General features: G+C 40.8%; 1 protein-coding gene across 2 annotated transcripts in view; it reads left to right on the top strand.

The window, feature by feature from the left end:
- The first annotated feature begins 4,544 nt into the window (after positions 1-4,544).
- The window catches only part of HTR1E (5-hydroxytryptamine receptor 1E), an 84,217-nt gene continuing 70,145 nt past the window's right edge, over positions 4,545-18,616 (top strand). For both annotated transcript variants that reach the window (XR_013992510.1, XM_081037550.1), the window contains exon 1: positions 4,545-5,026. The gene's annotated coding sequence lies outside the window, so the exon portion shown is untranslated. The remainder of the gene's footprint in view (positions 5,027-18,616) is intronic.

Here is an 18,616-nt window from a genome sequence, read left to right as displayed (position 1 = left end):
TGTTTTGCTAAAGGCAAATATAGTTTTTGTTGGTGCTGTTCTACATCTAAAATGAAAGCAACGCTGAGAGTCATTTGAAGGTAGATAGCATCTTATTTGTTCTTTTGGAACACTTGCACACCACAGATACTTGATAAAAGCTTAAAAATAAGGAAGTAACCTGCTATCAGCGGTATATACCATAAAGATCACTGTTTATGGTTATCCTGAGAACAAAAACTTTAACTCCATAATTCCAGAGTTTGTGTTCCCATAGACACATGAAAACCCTTCTGAACTCAGGCATTTGACCAGCTTGATCTAAGCTCATAAAGAAGGTGAGAGTTCTGATTATCTTTTTTCCTCCACAAAATAATACTTTCTACTCTTAAAAGGAATGCATAGCCATCAAGAAGAAATTAACTGAGCATTTTCTTTTCAGTTTAAAGATTTTTGTTTTTTTAAGGAATGATATTCTCTAAATTACAGAACAGTCTCCTCAGGTTAGCATACTGTATTAATATGGAGACAAAGATGATTATCTGGTACAGAAATCCAGGGGTTCTTACCAGGGTACCAGGTGTCATGGATTGAATGGTGTCCCCAGAAAGATGAGTTGAAGTCCCACTCCCTTGTACCTATGAATGTGAGCTCATTCAAAAATAGGATGTTTGCAGATGTAATGCAGTTAAGATGATGTTATTAGATTGGGCCCTAATCCTACATGACTGGTGTCCTTATAAGAAGAGGAAAATGCCATGTTAAGACAGAGACACAGAAAGAAAGCCATGTAACAATGGAGGCACAGATTAGAGTGATATGGCTGCTAGCCAAGGAATGCCATCCACCACCAGAAGCTAGGGATAGGCAAAGAAGGAGTCTACCCAAAAATCTCAGATGGAACATCACCCTGCCAACATCTTGATTTTGAACTTCTAGTCTCAAGAACTCTGAGGGAATAAATTTCTGTTGTTTTGAGTTTGTTGTACTTTGTTATAGTAATCTAGGAAATTAATGCACTAATATAGTATTAAAACAAAGGCAGGAGAGATGAGTCAGGAGCCTGGAGTAGCAGCAGCCAGTCAGCTGTCTCTTGCCTCAGGAGCCACCTAGGCTGGGGAAGCAATATTTTGTCCTCAGCAATATTTTGTCTTCAGCAATATTTTGGTTTTCTTTCTAACACATTAAGGAATAATTTGGGAAAGACTTTGAAAGAATAGATTTCTGGGCTACAGCTTCAGAGATTTTAATTCACTAGGTCAAGGGCGGGGTCTGGGTTGTGTTGTTGGTGTTTTTACATTCTCCAGATGATTCTGATGCACAGCCAAGTTTAAAAACCATTGCACCTTCTCAGAAATAATAGAAGAAATGAATGAAATCCCCTCCTCCCTCTAAACTTGTCTATACCCCACCCACTCCTTTTCTTACCAGTAAAATGAGTTTAAATTAATCAGAGTGTTAGATCGGAATCAGTATGTAGAAATTCTCTGATGAAGAACAAGAAACTTGCCACTCTGTGGTCCAATGATGAGATAATCTGCACAAGAGCAGGATAAGAACCTCAGGAAGACACAGAATCAATTCTGTCTGCTCACCAGATCTGTTACAGATCTCCAGATACTTGGATTCAAAATAATCTCCTGGATTAGTCTGTTTACTTTCTATTTACCTTTGCCTTTTAAAACCATAGATTTTGTCTCCCAGCCTAGAAACAAGTGAAAATTCCAACACCATTTTCCCTCCTGCCCCTCCTCTCTAGTTGGTCACCAAATCCTATTGATTTTGCCTTTTTAAGTCTGTCTTAAATACTTTCTTACCTCTATACTTAACCACAACCTCTGCCTTATTTCCAATTCTTATGATTTCACACATAATTATTGCAATAACTCTAGTTTTCATTGCTTACAGTCTTGACCTTTGATGATCTAATCCTGGTTAAGGTCCTCCACATTCCTTACAGGTACCAGCAGGGATTTTTCCTCTTTTCAAGCTTAACTCCCACAGCCTGACCCCAGTCCTGAACCATAAACACACAGCCCAGGGCCAGTCACATGAACTATTTTATTCTCTGAAAATTTTGTCTCATGATACAAATGAATTTCATACACTTTCTATTGTAAATTGCCCCTCTCCTTGGAATATGACTTCTCTAAAACTTATCCAGTCATACTCATCCTTTCTTCTAAACCATCCTAAATGTTGCCTCCTCTGTGAAATACCTGCAGGGTTAACGGGGGGGGGGGGGGGTAAGTTTTGTGAATAACTCAAATCTCTAGATAGGGCTGTTCTTGGTAAGCAAAAGAGTATGGGGAGTTAAAAACCAAGCTGTGAGTTTATGTCTCCAGAGTCTGGGATGTAAAGCAAAGAATCTGATTAGATTGCCCTCCTTTGTTCTCCCCCAGTACCTTGTACTTCCCCTTTCTCCCAACTATTACTCTGGATTGGATTTACTAGTTTGTGGATCAATGTATCCACTAGATTCTAGGATCTGTCAGAGAAGAAACTTTATCTTCTTTATTGTATTCCTAGAGTTTGCTCATGCCTGATACAGGGTGGGTGTTAACCATCATTATTGAAGGAAGGAAGGAAGGAAGGAAGGAAGGAAGGAAGGAAGGAAGGAAGGAAGGAAGGAAGGAAGGAAGGAAGGAAGGAAAGAATGGAGAGAGGGAGCGAGGGAGGGAGGGAGGGAAGGAGGGAGGGAGGGAGGGAGGGATGACTTTGATTAACTAATTCCTTCATAATTACCTTTGAGTTCTCACTGCAAGTTGATGAATTTGTTATGCCTTGTGCCCAGGGCTCTACTCAATTGTTATAGATTTTTTTAACTGACAAGGAATTCTTCATTATCAAAGTGGCATGTGATTTACATATACCTATAGTCTTAAAGCACTCATAGAGTCCCATGGAAATGCAAATGAACAATCCACAAATTGAATTATCAGCTACTAATTAAGCAGATGTTGACTTTCATTAACACTGGTAAAATATATTCCAGAAGTTAATTAATAGCTTGAGAATGCCATGAACCTCATGAAACTGAAATCTGCCAAAGCTGGGGTATTCTGAGCTACGTGCAAGAGAGTTTCCAAATCTAATATATGTTTCTATAGTTGCTTACACTGCAATAACCAAAGAATAGGCAAGCTAATTTCCTTTAAAAAAGAATATAACAAACCCAAATTTCCTTCATCTTTTGGAAGGACCATGTCCTCACTTACTCCTGAGATATCTAAAAAAAAACTTTGAGGTTCTTTTATAACATGAGGACTGATTCTTGTTCTGTTTATTTTTATGTAATGCCTCTATCATTAAACACCTTTGAAATGATGACTTGGAAGCACTATCTTTCTTTGATAGGAAAACATCCTTCCGTCCCATCGTCCTGTTAGGTTTTAGTCCACTTAAGCCGTTTCTGTTAGTGTAATAGGATGAACAGAAACAAATCACAATTCATGACTATAGTTTGCCAGCTTTTCTTTCTCTTGTTCAGAGAAATTCCCTTTCACACCCATCACCCAAGCCTTGCTGATCCTGAGGCATTCCAGGTGGCAGGAAGAAGGGCACACATGCTTGCTTTCTGAATTGAAGAAGAATTCCAATCTACAGACAAAGAAAAAAAAAAAAACCTTCTCAATTCAGCCAAAAGGCTACACATAAGAAAGACAAATGTGAGGCAGATATTTGGGGGGAACAGCATGAGTTGTCTACAGAGGTTCCCAGGTCGAGGTCCTTTCAGTGTGAAGATTGTATCAGGCTGTCTACAGATCATTTTCTCTGCATAAGGTTTTCTATTTCATTTATTGGCTCCCCATCTCTCCTCTCCCATCTGCCAGGGTTGTAGTTCAAATAATCTTGAGTTTTCCCCCCAAATGTTAGGGAATCGATCTATGTAAAGCTTCAGGGTTTCAGAGCCACCCAAGTTCCTGACAGAAAGTAACCAACCAGCCCTCAGGAAGCTTCCTTCATCAGTGCTAGGATTCTATAAGGTCCCTCCCAAGTTAACTTCTCTGGCCTTGCATCAGGTGGACACTCCTGGACCACTAGGAAGAGCACAAAGCCTCCCGCCAACCTGAAATACCAGCTCCAACCTCCCCACCCCACCCCTTCTCCTTTTCTTCTCAGCTTTCCCCACCTCTCTGCCCCGTTACTTTTCCCCACCCAATTTCCCTCCACTTCTTTCTCACATCCTTCTTCCCTTCCCTCTCATGAAGGCATTCTGTGCAGGCTGACTGTAATTTTCCCCTCGAGGAATGTTGAGTAATTCACCTCCAAAGGCTTTGCCTGGAGGAGCCCGCAGAGGCAAAGTTCAAACCTGCCCGCTCTCCCTCCTCTCCTCAACCCAGGCTGTCCGCACAGGAGGGGAATGGGACCTGCCGCTCCTTGCACCAACTGGCCCCTTCTCCTCCAGGGCCGCCGCCCACAGAGGGCTTAGGAGGGGGAACCCTTGTCCACACCCGCAACGCCGTCGGCCAGGTTTATAGCGTGGACAGCGCTGCCCTCTAGTGTTTGCAGCCGAGAGCACTGAGGGCTCCATCAGCTCCAGAATTTCTCTTTTACCGCCTAAGCAAGACCTGAAGCACCTCGGAGCTAAGACCCCCAGCTCTCTTCCACCAGCACCGTCTGCATTGCACCCCGGCTCACGTTTTCATCCCACCCATCCCCTTCTCGGGTCAGGGGTGTCCTGAATGGCTGCAACCTGCCGGTTGATTTAACAGACTGCCCCCCTGCTCCTGCGCCTCCTCCTCGTCTCCGCTCTCGCCGCCTCTTCCAGTCGGGGCGCCCGGACTTGACGAAGCGCAGCACCTACCACCCAGCGCGCCGCGCCCCCGGCCCCGTCTCGCCGCAGCCCTGAGGCATCGTTGCGGGCAAGGGACGCTCGAGAGGACAGCACCCCGGGACTCAGCGTACCTCAGAGGCAGGTATTGCGAGAAGCGGTGCTTTGATAAAAGCTCGGGAGAAAAAGGAGCGTGTTCGGAGTCAGACTTCTGGAGCCAGCGGGACGCCCCAGCTCGCCCAGTGCGACGCGGCGGCACGCACCGTCCACAAGGTGAGGGGCGCACTCGCGGGGGCGACCGCGACTTCCCTGCTCATCCCCACCCCGGACCAGGGGCTCAAGCTCGGCCTTGGGGGGGATTTTTGCTACCTCTGAGGTGGCGGGGGTTGGGGCAGGAGGCGGGAAACTAAGGGGGTCGCCTGGTAACCGTACCTGCCCCCTGGACCTCTTAATAAGCAATGCATTTCTCAAACAATCCCCCCAGATGTGTGAACCTGAGTGTCGACATTGTGTGTAACTGTGGTTTACGAATTTTATCCTGCTTCCTTGTGAAAGGATTTGAGGCGGCTTAAAGATTTTTAAAATGTGGAAGGGATTCTAGGAGGAAAAACTTAAGTGGAAATCCCGCGGAGAGGGGTGAGCTCCAGGGACTGCTGGAGTACGGATGAAGTGATTTCACAGCCAAGGCCGATTGAAAACCCTTTGATTGGAGAGGACAGCATGGTCGCTCCATCCCTCACCGAATAATGATGTGCTTAGTCCTGATAAAGAAAATACCCAGGTGGAGCTGACTCTTTTTCTTAAATTACAAAATAAAGCTTGGAAGTGCGAGTTATGATGGGAAGTTTAGTCTTAAGCTATTTCCACCCAATACTGCAAGGTGAGAGACTGGCCCCCCACGTAGTGAAATGAAAGGGAATCGAGGCTAAATGCAAGTGGTTCCTGCTCCTATCACAGGACCATACATGGTTCTGCCTTGCTAACATACGGTATGTATACTTCAGGCGTCTGCCTGCGTCCAGTTTCGGACAACACCGTGTATACAATCCAGCCCTGCATGTCCTTGGGTGAGAATGATGAGGCAGAGGGCGGCAACAGCCCAGGGAGCTTCTTCCTGACCTTTCTCGCTGTCCTTCTCCGCCTCCTGCACCAAATCTCTCAGAGTCCACGATGGGATAATGGAGGGACAAATGCTTTGGAGAGGGCTGTTTTCCTCAATAATTCAGGGTTCTCCTATCATTCTGTTTTTACCCGCAGCTCCAAGCAGTATATGCTCTGATCTGAACTTGACATTGGTTTAGGATATATATTTGCCACAGTTACACATTTGGACATAATGTGTATGATCTTAAACACCCGGGACGGGCTTGTGAATCTGGGGCTTTTCTGACAATCCTATTCATGCGGCAGGAAGCAGGGGCCTGGGGCTGGCTCCCTGTGCAGTCTCTTCCCTGGGGAGTATATTCAAAATCCCTTTGAAATACATATTTCAAATACAAAGAGATTATAGCCAGCCTTTCTTCTCCTGCTGGTGAATTTGTATTCCTGCCGAATTAAGTGAGATGACCTTGTCTTCAACAAATAAATGAGAGGAGGCATTTCAGGCCCACTTAGCAATTTCAGAAAATAAGCCTATGCCCCCGCCTGCCTTTCTCCTCCCTACAGAACTTTAGCCCCACAGAACTCTGAAAATGAAGCAGGCCTCCTAGGTAGCAGCCCATTTTCTGTAGCAGGTTTAAAGCAAAGTATGTTGCTCATTTCTGAAACTGCATAGCACCTCCACAGCTAACCATTTTGCTGCCTAGAGGTGGGAGACGTGCTTCAGCCCAGATATTTCATCACTAGAGAGCTATACAGAAAACTCATTCAAGTCCTGATTCATCATTGTTGAGAGAACTTCACGATTATGTCATCCTCACCTTATATGGGCTGTTGAAACACAAGGATTGCTACATATCTCTATAAATTGAGACTTGTGATGGTAGAGTGGGAGAGGGGCTCAAAGAACAGTGCAGGTAAGACTGATCCTCAGAGTCAGGTATATGGATGGTGCCATATTCCTGTAGGTGACATTGTCCCTTTCTTGAAGATTTCCAGGGATGAACACTTCGCAGATTATTTTTATATTAAAAAGTATTCAGGACAACAATTTATTAATACATCCACCAGCTGGAAATTTTAAAATTCCACAGAAATCAACATCATGAACATAGTAAACTCAAGTTTTCATTCTTTTCTCTTCTCCTGGCCATGGTGACTTTACTCAGGGCCTATTCCTAGACCCGGTGTTCCTTGGTGTCCTCCTGGACACACCATTCCTTCAGCACGTGTTGAGACATGAGTCACAGCCTCCCTTGCAGCTTACCCTGTTGTTACCTTTGTTAGTCAAATGTGCTATTCTAAACATTTGCTCTCCATTTCTTCTTAGTGATGCCCGGTCAGCATTAATCATGTAAATACATTTCTGTTCTTTGGAAGAAAAGAACCAAGTTAGGATTTATCAGAGATGCTATTTAGGAAGAGACAAAATCCAGGATACATCTCTAGCCTAGATGACACTGCAGTATGTTCCTATTCGCTGCTGTTTGATGAGATTATTATAGGTTGGTGCAAAAGTAATTGTGGTTTAAAAGGTTAAAAATAATTGGAAAAACCGCAATTGCTTTTGCATCAACCTAATATAATATGGAGAACAAAGTGAGATGCGTCACTAGCAGCATCTCCTTCCTACCTGGCTCAATCACCTTATTACGCCCCACCACTACCACCACCAAGATCCCAAGTTGTCTCATGGAAAGTAGTTCCCTTTTCAGAAAGCCTCAGGCCCTGACCCTTTAGGTCTCTTCTCATTATGCAAACATTCTAGGTATTCCCTATACCTCAGCTTTACACACAGGTTATTTTTTTTTTCATGTTTCTGTTGTCCTTCTTGGAATTTTACTTCTATGCTACCCTTTAAAAGTGAAAGATCTAAATCTAATACTTTATGGGGAGGCCTTCCCTCTATTTCTGTAGATTTATTTACATGCGAAAATAAGCTTAAGGCTGCTCAAGAGGTGAATTTCAACCAAATAAGGCTTTATTGTTCATACCATATGTTCTCAAGGCCATCTCAAGGCAGAGGTGAATCGGGCATCTCATGTTTTTGGCTCCTTTCTTCTCCACCTCCCCCATTTTCATACACGTGTAATTAAGTGAACATTAACTTCAGGGAAACACTGAAGATGAGTATGCCAAATGAAAGAGAGGGCAGATGGGTGGACAGGTAAGAAAAAGGGGGGGAAATGGGGCAGCGGTTCTTTAGAGTGGCTGACTTCTCCCTTGTTTTCTACTCCCTGAGTTATTTTCTAAGAACCAGTATCATGGCCCTGAAAGCTTGGGGCCTAGATGAGTTCACTTACCAAAGTCCATCTTTCTGAGAATAAAAGAACTTTTATCAATGTCTAATCTACTTTTCATAACTTGGTATCCCTTCCCACATTTTGTGGATTAAGAAACTGAGAAAAAGAATTTATAAAAATTGGCATAATCCTTGAGAACTCTGATACAGTTTAATTTAACTCTGTTTTTCATGTTTGTTTTCTTTTGTTTTATTTTATTTGTCTCACCCACTGTGCATTACTTGGTTCACTATGGTCCTTGTCCTAATAGAGTTCAGTGCTTTTATTTCATGGTCATGTTCCCCTGAGACTTGCAAAATGAAAAATACACATAGGCAGCAGCACACTCGTTGTTCATTGTTGTCCATAAGTTCATTGTTAATCAGTTCTCAACATGCAGTTGTAGGATTAGGAAGACAAAATCGTTTAGAAGAAGCTGTAAAATCCAATCTGGACCATTGTAAAGTACAAGTTGGAAGAGGAAGGAGCATCTCAAGATTCTGGTTATCAGTGCAGACCTGATGGAAGGTCTGTATGAAATCTGACATCAGAAGGAAAGCATTTCTACAGCAAGAAGATAATATTTTGAAAACTAACCACCAGTAGCTGCAGCACTTGTAGTTCTAAATTCTCAGATCTGCCTATGATCCCATCTACCTAATGTGCCTAAATAAAGCAAAACTAGACCCCATGAAATATTTTTCCTTAGCTATAGCTGTTCTTTACCCCTTTATCAGATAATGGGCATGTGGTAATATTTCCAGGGGATTTAGGAAGGATCTGACTTCAACATTAAAGTATGGGTTTTGTTGGGACCGTTTGTCCAGGAAAATGAAGTCTGTGTCAAGATTTGTATTCTAGAGAATTCAAGACAAGCCAGAGTGTCTCTGGGGAATAAACTCCACCAAATGGATAGAGATTGATAGGTACTACCTCCCAAAAAGTGTTTTTAGCTACAATACCATAATAATGTTCAGAGATATCAGAATTCTATTTATCTGTACTGGGGGGAAAGAAAAAAGAGGAAGAAACACAGGACGAGTGTCTGCTATGCTTCAGGAATTGTGCTAAGAACTGCACATATGTTCTGTTATTTAATCCTCAAAAAAGCACTGAAGGGTATGTATTATCAACCCCACAATTCATTCATTCATTAAAAACCTGTATTTGTCATTCAACCGCCTGACCTTTTCAGGAAGCTGCAAACAATCCAGAGTGATTGAAGTGAACACACACAGTGAAAATAGCTAGAGAGAAGGTTTGAGGAGTGTGCTGTTCATAGAGAGGATCCTATGAATTTGACTTTATTCTGTAGGCCTGGGGGAATCATTATAGGAGTTTCAAATATATTTAAAGAATAATGTACATACAGGAAAATGTGAAAATCCTAAGTATTAAGCTCAGCGACTTTTCTCAACATGAACATACTCACGTAACTAAGCACCACCAAAATAATAAATGCAACACCACCACCACACAAGTTCCCGTTTTGTCCCCACCCGGTCATTACTTCACCCTCCTCCCTAAATGTAACCACTACCTGCATTCCAACATCATAGATTATTTTTAGCTATGGTACAGAATGATCTTTTTTTGTGATTTGGCTCAATATTATATTCATGAGATTTATTCATGTGGATGGTTATACCATAGCTTGTTCATTTATTGTTGCAGTACAGCATTGTATTGTACAAATATGCCACCATTTAATTATCCATTTTACCATTGATAGTTATGTGAGTTACTTCCAGGTTTTTGCTGTAATAAATAATGCTTCATTATAGTATTTTAAGCTGTTGACCAAAATAATTAGTTTCGTTTTACAGAGAGCTCACCCTGGCTGTAATATGGGGTGGAAGGGAAGAGGTCTGCAGGAGGCAGTAACCATAATGACAGCCCAAACCAAGGCAGTCGTAGTAGACATGGAGAGAGGGAAACAAGATGAATTGAGGTTGTAGGGGCAGAAGGAAATGATAACGCAGAGATTAAGTGGATGTGAGGAGTGGAGGAAAGTATGAAATGCAGGGCAATTCCCAGGTTTTTAAATCTGGTGATCGACATTTCCTTTCTCCAAGACTGAAAACACAGGAAAATGGACAACAACATATTTGTTGGATCTCAGAAGATTAAAAGAATTGCCCAAGGTGGTTCCAAAGCTATGCTTCTGCTACAAAGCACTTTGTTTCTCCCCTGGTTCCCATCATGCCCCTTCCTTCTGCAATAGCACCCCTCGCACCCCAATTTGCAATGGGTAGTAACCTAAAAAGGAACAAGAACTACTGCATATTTCCTGAACTGTTGCCCTTTAAATCATTGGCTTTTCCCTTCAATTTTGTCTCCTTCGAACAGCACAATCACAAGAAAAGGAGATGATGAATCAGCTGAAATTTTGTTTTATCTTTTAGACTACAAGACAGAATCCAGGGCAAGAGAGTGGAAATGAAGGAAATAGAATGTAGACCACCTCATCTTGTTCTGGGTGGTTCAGGAAGACAGACCCAGTTAACACAAGAATAGGGAGGCAGACTCCAACCCTTAGTGGAAGAACTGCCTGACACTATCTGAAAATGCAGTGAGATTGCCTATGAGGTATGGAGTCTGCATCAATGGAAAGTGCAGCACCCTTGGGGGCACGTCACAGGTTGTGTTCTCCATACTCTAAGAGAAACATACTCTACGATGGGGTTTATTAGGCAGGATGTATATAAGGGAATGCCCTTGGGAATCAGGCTGGAGGAAGGAAAGGAAGCCAAACTGGGCAGAGGGAGAAATTGAGCTGCAAAGTGGGCCCAACAACAGCCTCAGCTAACCTCATGGGGGCTCTGCACTAAAATGGTCCATCAGAGTTGTCCCAAGCTAGGCCAAAAAGAGTCAGGCTTTTCAATCACTTCCTGCCTCTGGAGCTGAATGTGAGCTGCCCCTGAGAAGAGCACAGTCTTGAGGAAGCAGCTGTCTGCCACTGAAGACATCCCTGAAGGGGCTGACAGCTGAAGGCTGACCTGACCCAGTCCCAGCAGCTGGGCTATAAGCCCTTTCTTGAAGGAGGGATCTAGGAAGCTTGTCTCTGTCTAGGAAGCTTGTTTTCTGCCCCTACAACTTCAATTCATCTTGTTTCCCTCTCTCCTTGTCTTTATCTCAGGACTGTTTTCTTATGGACTTCAACCACAAAGAATTAAACTAGATAACTTTCCAAGCTCCTTCCAATTCTGAGACCTGCATTTACTTAAAATATTTCACTTGACCCACTCAAAATGGGTGGGTGCAAGAATTCTCATAAACATATATGGCCCCTTGATGCAGAACTTCTCATAAGGTAGAGAGGGTATACTGTCAACTGTCTTTAGAAGGAACTTTTTAGATGATCATAAAGGCTGTGTGTGTGTGTGTGTGTGTGTGTGTGTGTGTGTGTGTGAGAGAGAGAGAGACAGAGAGAGAGACAGAGAGACAGAGAGACAGAGAGAGAGAAAGAAACAGAGAGAGAGGATAATACCTGTATTTAACGCTTGAAAAAGACTTGGACCTGCGTGACACCTAAAATATAACTGAAAAACTGCTCATGAAAAGTCTCTTCTTACTCTCTCAGCCTATGCAACTCAGTAAGTACCCAGAAAAAGGATTTTATGCTGTACACTTCTTTACACTTTTGACAGGGGCTGGCTGATACTCGTCAGCTTGAGGAACCTCTCAGAGCAGATTCTGCTGGGGATATCCCTGCTCTCCCATCAGACACAGCAGCCCCTGAACTGGAGACACTGCCCCTGACTTTGTGATTCAGTGCTGGGGCTGCTGCTTCCAGCTTTCCTATTTAGTGAATTCCTACCAAAAGAGCCACTCCACAAAATTTTAATGGCCCAGAAAGGGTAGAATCACACTGTTTTCTGCATTCATCCAGCTCCATTCCTGGGTGCTACTTACTTTTTCTCCCAGTTTGGTCTCATTTCAGAAATAGTTGTAGTGTCTGCAGAAGCACCATCATAAAAGAAACATGGTTCTTTAAGAAACTGTCACTGATTTCTGGCCTTTGTTGTATTACTTTTCTGCATCATTCTTACTCCAATTTTCTGGTTTGCTTTTATTGATTGTAATCTGATGCTCCCCCCTCACTGTGTTCTTATCACCTAAAGCAAACTCTTTCTTTGATGACCCTGTGCCTCAGTTGTCCCACCTCTAAAATGTGAACGACAATTCCTGCCTTATAGGCGTATTGTGCGGAGTGAAGAAAGGGTAATGCCACATACACTGTGAAGAAATGGGAGGTATTATTACAACTATTATCTTCATAGTCATTCTTGTGTGGGTGTTGTAGAAATAATACTGAATTTAAGTGAAGCACAGGAAGCTGGCCTTGTAGAAAATAAAGAGAAATGGGTTTGGGCTGAGTTCAACTGCTTTGAACCCTATTGGCAAGAATTTTTTCTCTTTTACTTATAACAATGCCTCAGATCAGGTATGTCCTCAAGCCCCCAGAGAATGCCCTTGGGTGGTGCTTTCTCCAACCATTAAATCTCCACACTGAATTTACTCACAGATCCCTCCTTTATAGATGTGGAAGCAGAGACTGACCCCAGGATGTGATTCAAGTTCAATTGGCCATTGCTCTGTACCCAAAAAGTCACATGATTTCCACATGCTCTGTAGTGGTTCCTCTCAAACCTTAGTGTGCAGAAGAATCACCTGGAATGCGTGTTAAACCTCAGATTCCTGGTCCCCACCTTCAGATCTGCTAATCAGTAGGGTGGGATGAAGCCAAGAATTTGCATTTCTCACAAACTCCCAGGTTATGCTGACGCTGCTCATCTGCAAACCACGCTTTGGGTGTCATGAAGCTACTGGGGTCAACGTAACATAGAAAACTATATGTTTTTGTTACAGCTAAAGAAACAGAAAAACATATAAGGGAACTGACTCTCAAAGAACTACAGCCCTGATTAGAGATATGTAATCTTTAAGCAAGGAAACATGTTGCTCTCACATTGCAAATATTTTATTACCAGAGTCTACTTTATGGGGAAAGCAAACTGCCTTTAGAGGTGAGCAAGAATACCGCATCAATGAGCCAATGCTCATCTCAAAGGTCACCAAAAGTTTATAAAATTCAGTATAAATTCATAACTTTTAAAAACTAATAAACTAGAAATAGAAGAAATAAATTTCCTTATAAACTAGAAAGAAACAGCTTGTCATAATAAGAACATGTTTCTGAAACAAAAGCTAACATCATTCTTATTGGTAAAGCACTATAAAGATAAAACAAGGACGCCTGCACTGTCATGCCCTCATTATTTAACACTCATCTGAAAGAAAAAGGAAGGGAAGGAAATGGAAGGCGTGTTATAAATTTATAAATTCTGGTCAGGCAGTAGCTGTTTATTGTTTACCGATTATCAACTAGGAAAACTCAAGTGAATAAATGAAAATGCCATTTAAAAGAATGGGAGAATTCAATAAGATGACTAGCTACAAAATATACAAAACCAATAGCTTGCCTGACTAGCAACAATACAATTGCAGGGATTTATACTAAGCTTGCAAATCACTGCAGAGAAAACAGGCCTGAAAAATGGAAGAAGATTCTGTCAGAGTCCAAGAAGAATGAGAAATGAAAGCCTGCCTCATCTGAACACAATGGAGGAAAAGGACCCCGTAGGAAAGGACTCCACATTCCAAAACTCATCCCTATGAATTCTATAATATTTATCCCTACAATACAGTGTGGCATTGTAATTAATTATCTCCTGTACTATCACAAATGAACAAGAACTGTATTCTTCCTTAAGTAGCTTACATCTTAAAACTTTATTACATACTGCAAATTTTAACGTGGAACTCTGCCCTACCAAAGGAAATTTTTGTCACATGGCTCGAGAATTTGACATTTAGAGAATTTGACCCATAAATACTCTCCTACTATACAGTCCGGCATAATTTAAGTAACCATTCAGGGAAAGAAATAGGGTTTCCTCTTTGATTATGCTTTTATTAGAATTATCTTAACTTTTTGCTGACTCTGTCCCTGCAAACCTAATTCAATTCCTTATACAGATGCTCTTTTAAAAATCTAGTATTAAATAAAACATTTAAGAAGTAATTGGCCATTTTGCAAATAAATTTACAAGTAAATATCTTTCAGAAAGAAATTTAAATAAAATCCGTATTGGCATATTTTATTTCATAGATTCTAAACTGGTAAATCAATGCATTCTCCTCACCCATTCCATGACATGATAATCCTGTTTAAGGCCACCTGAGGCCTTATTTTATACTTAAGGCATTGGAGGACCAAAATGGACTGACTCCAGGGTTTGGTGATTTACATATAAATAAAGCATCTTACTAAAAAGGGATGAAAATGACTTAGCAAAAACAAGAATCTCAAAGCTCTTAAGACTTGATTTGTTTTTCAATTTGGTTGCAGAGGCAATGCTCCTGTGATACAGATGGAATAATTTTCTCCAGCACATCGTGGCAATTTATACCATTATACCAAAAAGGTGATGGTCAGCCAGGTCCCACTGACTTTTGGATAATCTCTCACATTGCCTTGAGTGTACTGATTGCCTCTTTCTCAGACATATAAAACATTAGCCTGCATCTAATTAATTATTGACGGTTCCATATTATGGTTATTATGATTGCTACACATTATTGTTACTATATTAAAATATGTGGATTTTGTATCTTATCATTTACCTGTTTAATAAAAATGAGTATGAATCTAACAGTGAGGAGCATGGAGCACAGACTTAGGGCCAGACGGCCTGGGTTAATGTCCCCATATCCTGGAAGTGTGAGCTGACTGGTTTGTCATCATTACAACAGGACAGTAATACCTGCTCTGCCTACCTTAGTCTCCTTTCAGGGAAGTTTCTTAAATCCAAGTGTGCTGTTGAAATTCATCCTTTAATTATCACCTGTATTAAGTCAAACTGCTTCTTATATCATTTATAAGGGCAATTCAGCATGGGACTGAAGCCCAAATTCAGGTGTCCAGGGAGTCGGCTTCTTACCCCAGCTCTGTCAGTTGTTAACTGCTTGAGTTAGGAAAAATTACTTCACCTCTCTAAAACGTAACTTTCTCATTTGTTAGGTGGGGCTGGCATAATAGTATTACCGCATAGGGCGATTATGAGAATCAAAAAACATGCATTATAAATTACCCCAAAGCCTAATGGCTTAAAACAACAGATTTTTATTATTTCACACTTCATGTAGGTTGGGAATCTGGGCATGGGTCCTCTGGCTCAGGTTTCTCACAGGGCTGCAAAGTATCAACTAGGACTGCACACATCTCAAGGCTCAACTAGGGGAAGACATGCTTCCAGATTCACTGGCGTAGCTGTTGACAAGCCTCAATTCCTGGCTGGCTGTTGCCTGGAGACTGCCGCTCATTGCCACATGGGCTATTATCAACACCCTGCTTTTCCCAGAGGTTGCAGCTTGCTTTCTCCCAAACAAAGGCTAAGAGTGAGAGATTCCAACATGGAAGCCACAGTCTTTTTGTAACCTAATCGCAGAAGTGACATCCCATCACTTCTGCTATATTCCTTTCATTAGAGGCAAGTCACTAGTTCCAGCCCACACTCAAGAGGACACAGTGAAAGAGGGGTCTGAATTCCAGCAGCAAAGGATCCCTGAGAGCCATCTTAAGGCTGCCTATCACAACAGGATAATACACAAAAAGCGATTTGATTAAGGGCTCAACTTAGTATTGGCTGTTGATATTATTACCACATAGAACTATTTTTAGGCTGAAATGAGATCATCCAGGTTTTAAAAATTTGTAAAATGTAAAGATGCATGCAAAATCAAGATTTTATTAGTTTTATTAACATTGAGAATCTAACATTGAGAATCTAGTTCCCAGTTGCAAGTGGTGATATGAGAACAGCAAACCAAGGACTAATAGATCTGAATTCTACATCTTACTCTGTGTGTGACCTTGGAAAACCATTTATTTGTTTCATGCCTTAGTTTTCTTATAAGAGCAAAGGTAATAATAGCCTTACCCAGATAAAATGTGATAGTATACATAAAATTATGCTGAAACCTAAAAAATTAGATGATGATTAAAATTAGATGATGATGATGAAGATGGCAAAAATATGTAAAAAGATTACATATTTCAGCTACTGCTTCTTGTTCCTGTGTTAACAGTTGAACTAAATAGGTGTGATTTTTATCAGTTTTATTTAAATGTTTGCATTATATCCTGCTACTCCCAATTTTTACAGTAACTTTATATGGCTTAATCTAATATTGCTTTGCACATTAGATATGCTGCCCTGAAAAGCGGATGCAAATAGAATTTTTGAAAATGGACTCATAATTCAAATGCAAAGAGAGGGTTTCCATATATCTAGTGGAATTTTCCCATGCACATGAGATATTGTAATATAATTAGCATTTCCATAATGTAAATCATTATCTTTATCTAATTAGCTTAAATTATCTGACATTATATCAAGTGCTCTAGAATTAAACACACCTGTATAAATATTCTTCTAGTATATAATCAAGCCTTATATTTATGAAAGAAGGAACTTGCAAAACAGCCTTTTAAAGTAGACAAATATAACCAACTCTTGGTTATCTCAAAGAGTGTTTTATGTTTGATTCTTGTGCTACCTACATTCCTTCTCTCACTGTAAACTGACACAAATTTACAGGCACAAAACAAGTAAAGTTCAAAACCCTCTGTTCAACAGTTTTAAGGGTTTTTTCCTTGATTATAAAGGAATTATTTATTCATTGTAGAAAATGTGGAAATATAAAAACGTATACAGATTATCAAAATTACTCAAAACCCCACCATCAAGAGATAGTCACTATTGAGACTTAGGTACATTTCTGCCTCTTCCCCTATGTTTTTGCTCTATATAGGCAGAAAACAGATTTTTCTTTTTTAATAAAATTAGAAGTATACTGTGTATTTTTTATCCAATTAACTTTTTTTGCAATTGATATTTTATCTTCAATACTTTCACATATAATTGAACATTATTTAAAAACATCACTTCTAGTAAGTGTATAATATTCTATCATAAGGATATATATACCATAACTCATTTAACCAATCATTGCTATTGGACTTTTAGGTTGTCACCAGTTGTTTGTTTTTTTAATATAGTACTATAAAACTAGAGTAAGAAAAGAAATTTTTCACATAAATCTTTGTTCTTCATTATTCTGATTATTTTAGTAAAAGTTCTGTAGCAAAGGAAGTTACTAGGGGGAAATGAGGTTTGGTAATTTAAGTGCGGATAGGATTTATATATACATCATAACATTCTCTTCCCTCTTCCCTTCCTTCCCTTCTTTGGCAGAAGTTTATAGGCTTTTAGTGCTGGAAATTGCTGAAGCAACAATCTAATTGGGGTGGCCATCTGTGGTTTCTGGCCTACCCAGCACCCATCCCCCTTCTGTGGTAACAGTGCCCTGACTTTCCTTGAGGAACCACATCTCTTCACACTCGGTCTGTATGGTTCAGATCAAACTGAATGCACTCTTTACTCCAAGAGTTGTATGTGACCCACACCAATCACATCATCTTGCTCTCCTGGTCACTGTGCTTAGTTCAGGGATGGCCCATGATTCAGAGCAGACCATTCAGAATCGATGAAACTCAGTTCAGGGGCTTACAGGGGCCACGAAGGAATTACGTCTATACTGCTTTGGAAATATGAGGACCTATGCCTGGAACCGCTGGGACCTGGCATAAAGGCAGAGCCTCCTAAAGATTCTTGAGTACACTGTTTGAATTTCTAGATGTACCCTGGACATTGAAGTTTCCCAAGCAAATACATTCCCTTTTATTTTGCAAAAAAAAAAAAACAATTTAAGAAGATTTTTTTCATTTGTGTTTGAAAGGATCATCACTGATTTAGAGATCTTCCACCCTCAATCGATGAAAATGAGTGGTGATTAAAATACTAGTAGTACATATTTTATAACTTTGTGAGGTGTGGTTAAAACAGATCTGGAGCTAAACCCTAGTTCCATCACTCAAGGTACATGACCTTTCCCCACTCAAGGCTAATACTTACCTAACAAAGTTTTGAAGGGTTAAAGTTACTATGTGAAAATAATGTTGCAAAGATTTTGTAGGGTGTCAGATGGGCACTTGTCTTATTAGGGAGACCACTTCATGGACAGTATAGATGCCTGACCCCTGCTCGGTACACCTGAAGCTGAAGCTGAATAATATCAAATGTCAACTATAATTTAATACACATATATGGTCACAGGATGTGGAGTACAGCATAGGGAACAGAAGCAATGGAATTGTAACAGCTATGTATGATGTCAGAGGGGTAGTAGATTGGGGGAGGGTGGTTATAACTTTGTGAGGGGTGAAATGTCTAACTGTTACATTGTTTTGTAAATCTGAAACTAATACAAAAAAATAAAAGAAAGAAAGGAAAAAAAAGTGCTTAGAACAGTGCCTGGTACCTTGTACATGTTCTAGAAGTGTGGCCCTGCTGCT

Source organism: Rhinolophus hipposideros (genome assembly GCF_964194185.1).
Source record: "Rhinolophus hipposideros genome assembly, chromosome: 3".
Taxonomy (NCBI): Eukaryota; Metazoa; Chordata; class Mammalia; order Chiroptera; family Rhinolophidae; genus Rhinolophus; species Rhinolophus hipposideros.
This window is presented reverse-complemented; position numbering and strand designations above follow the sequence as displayed.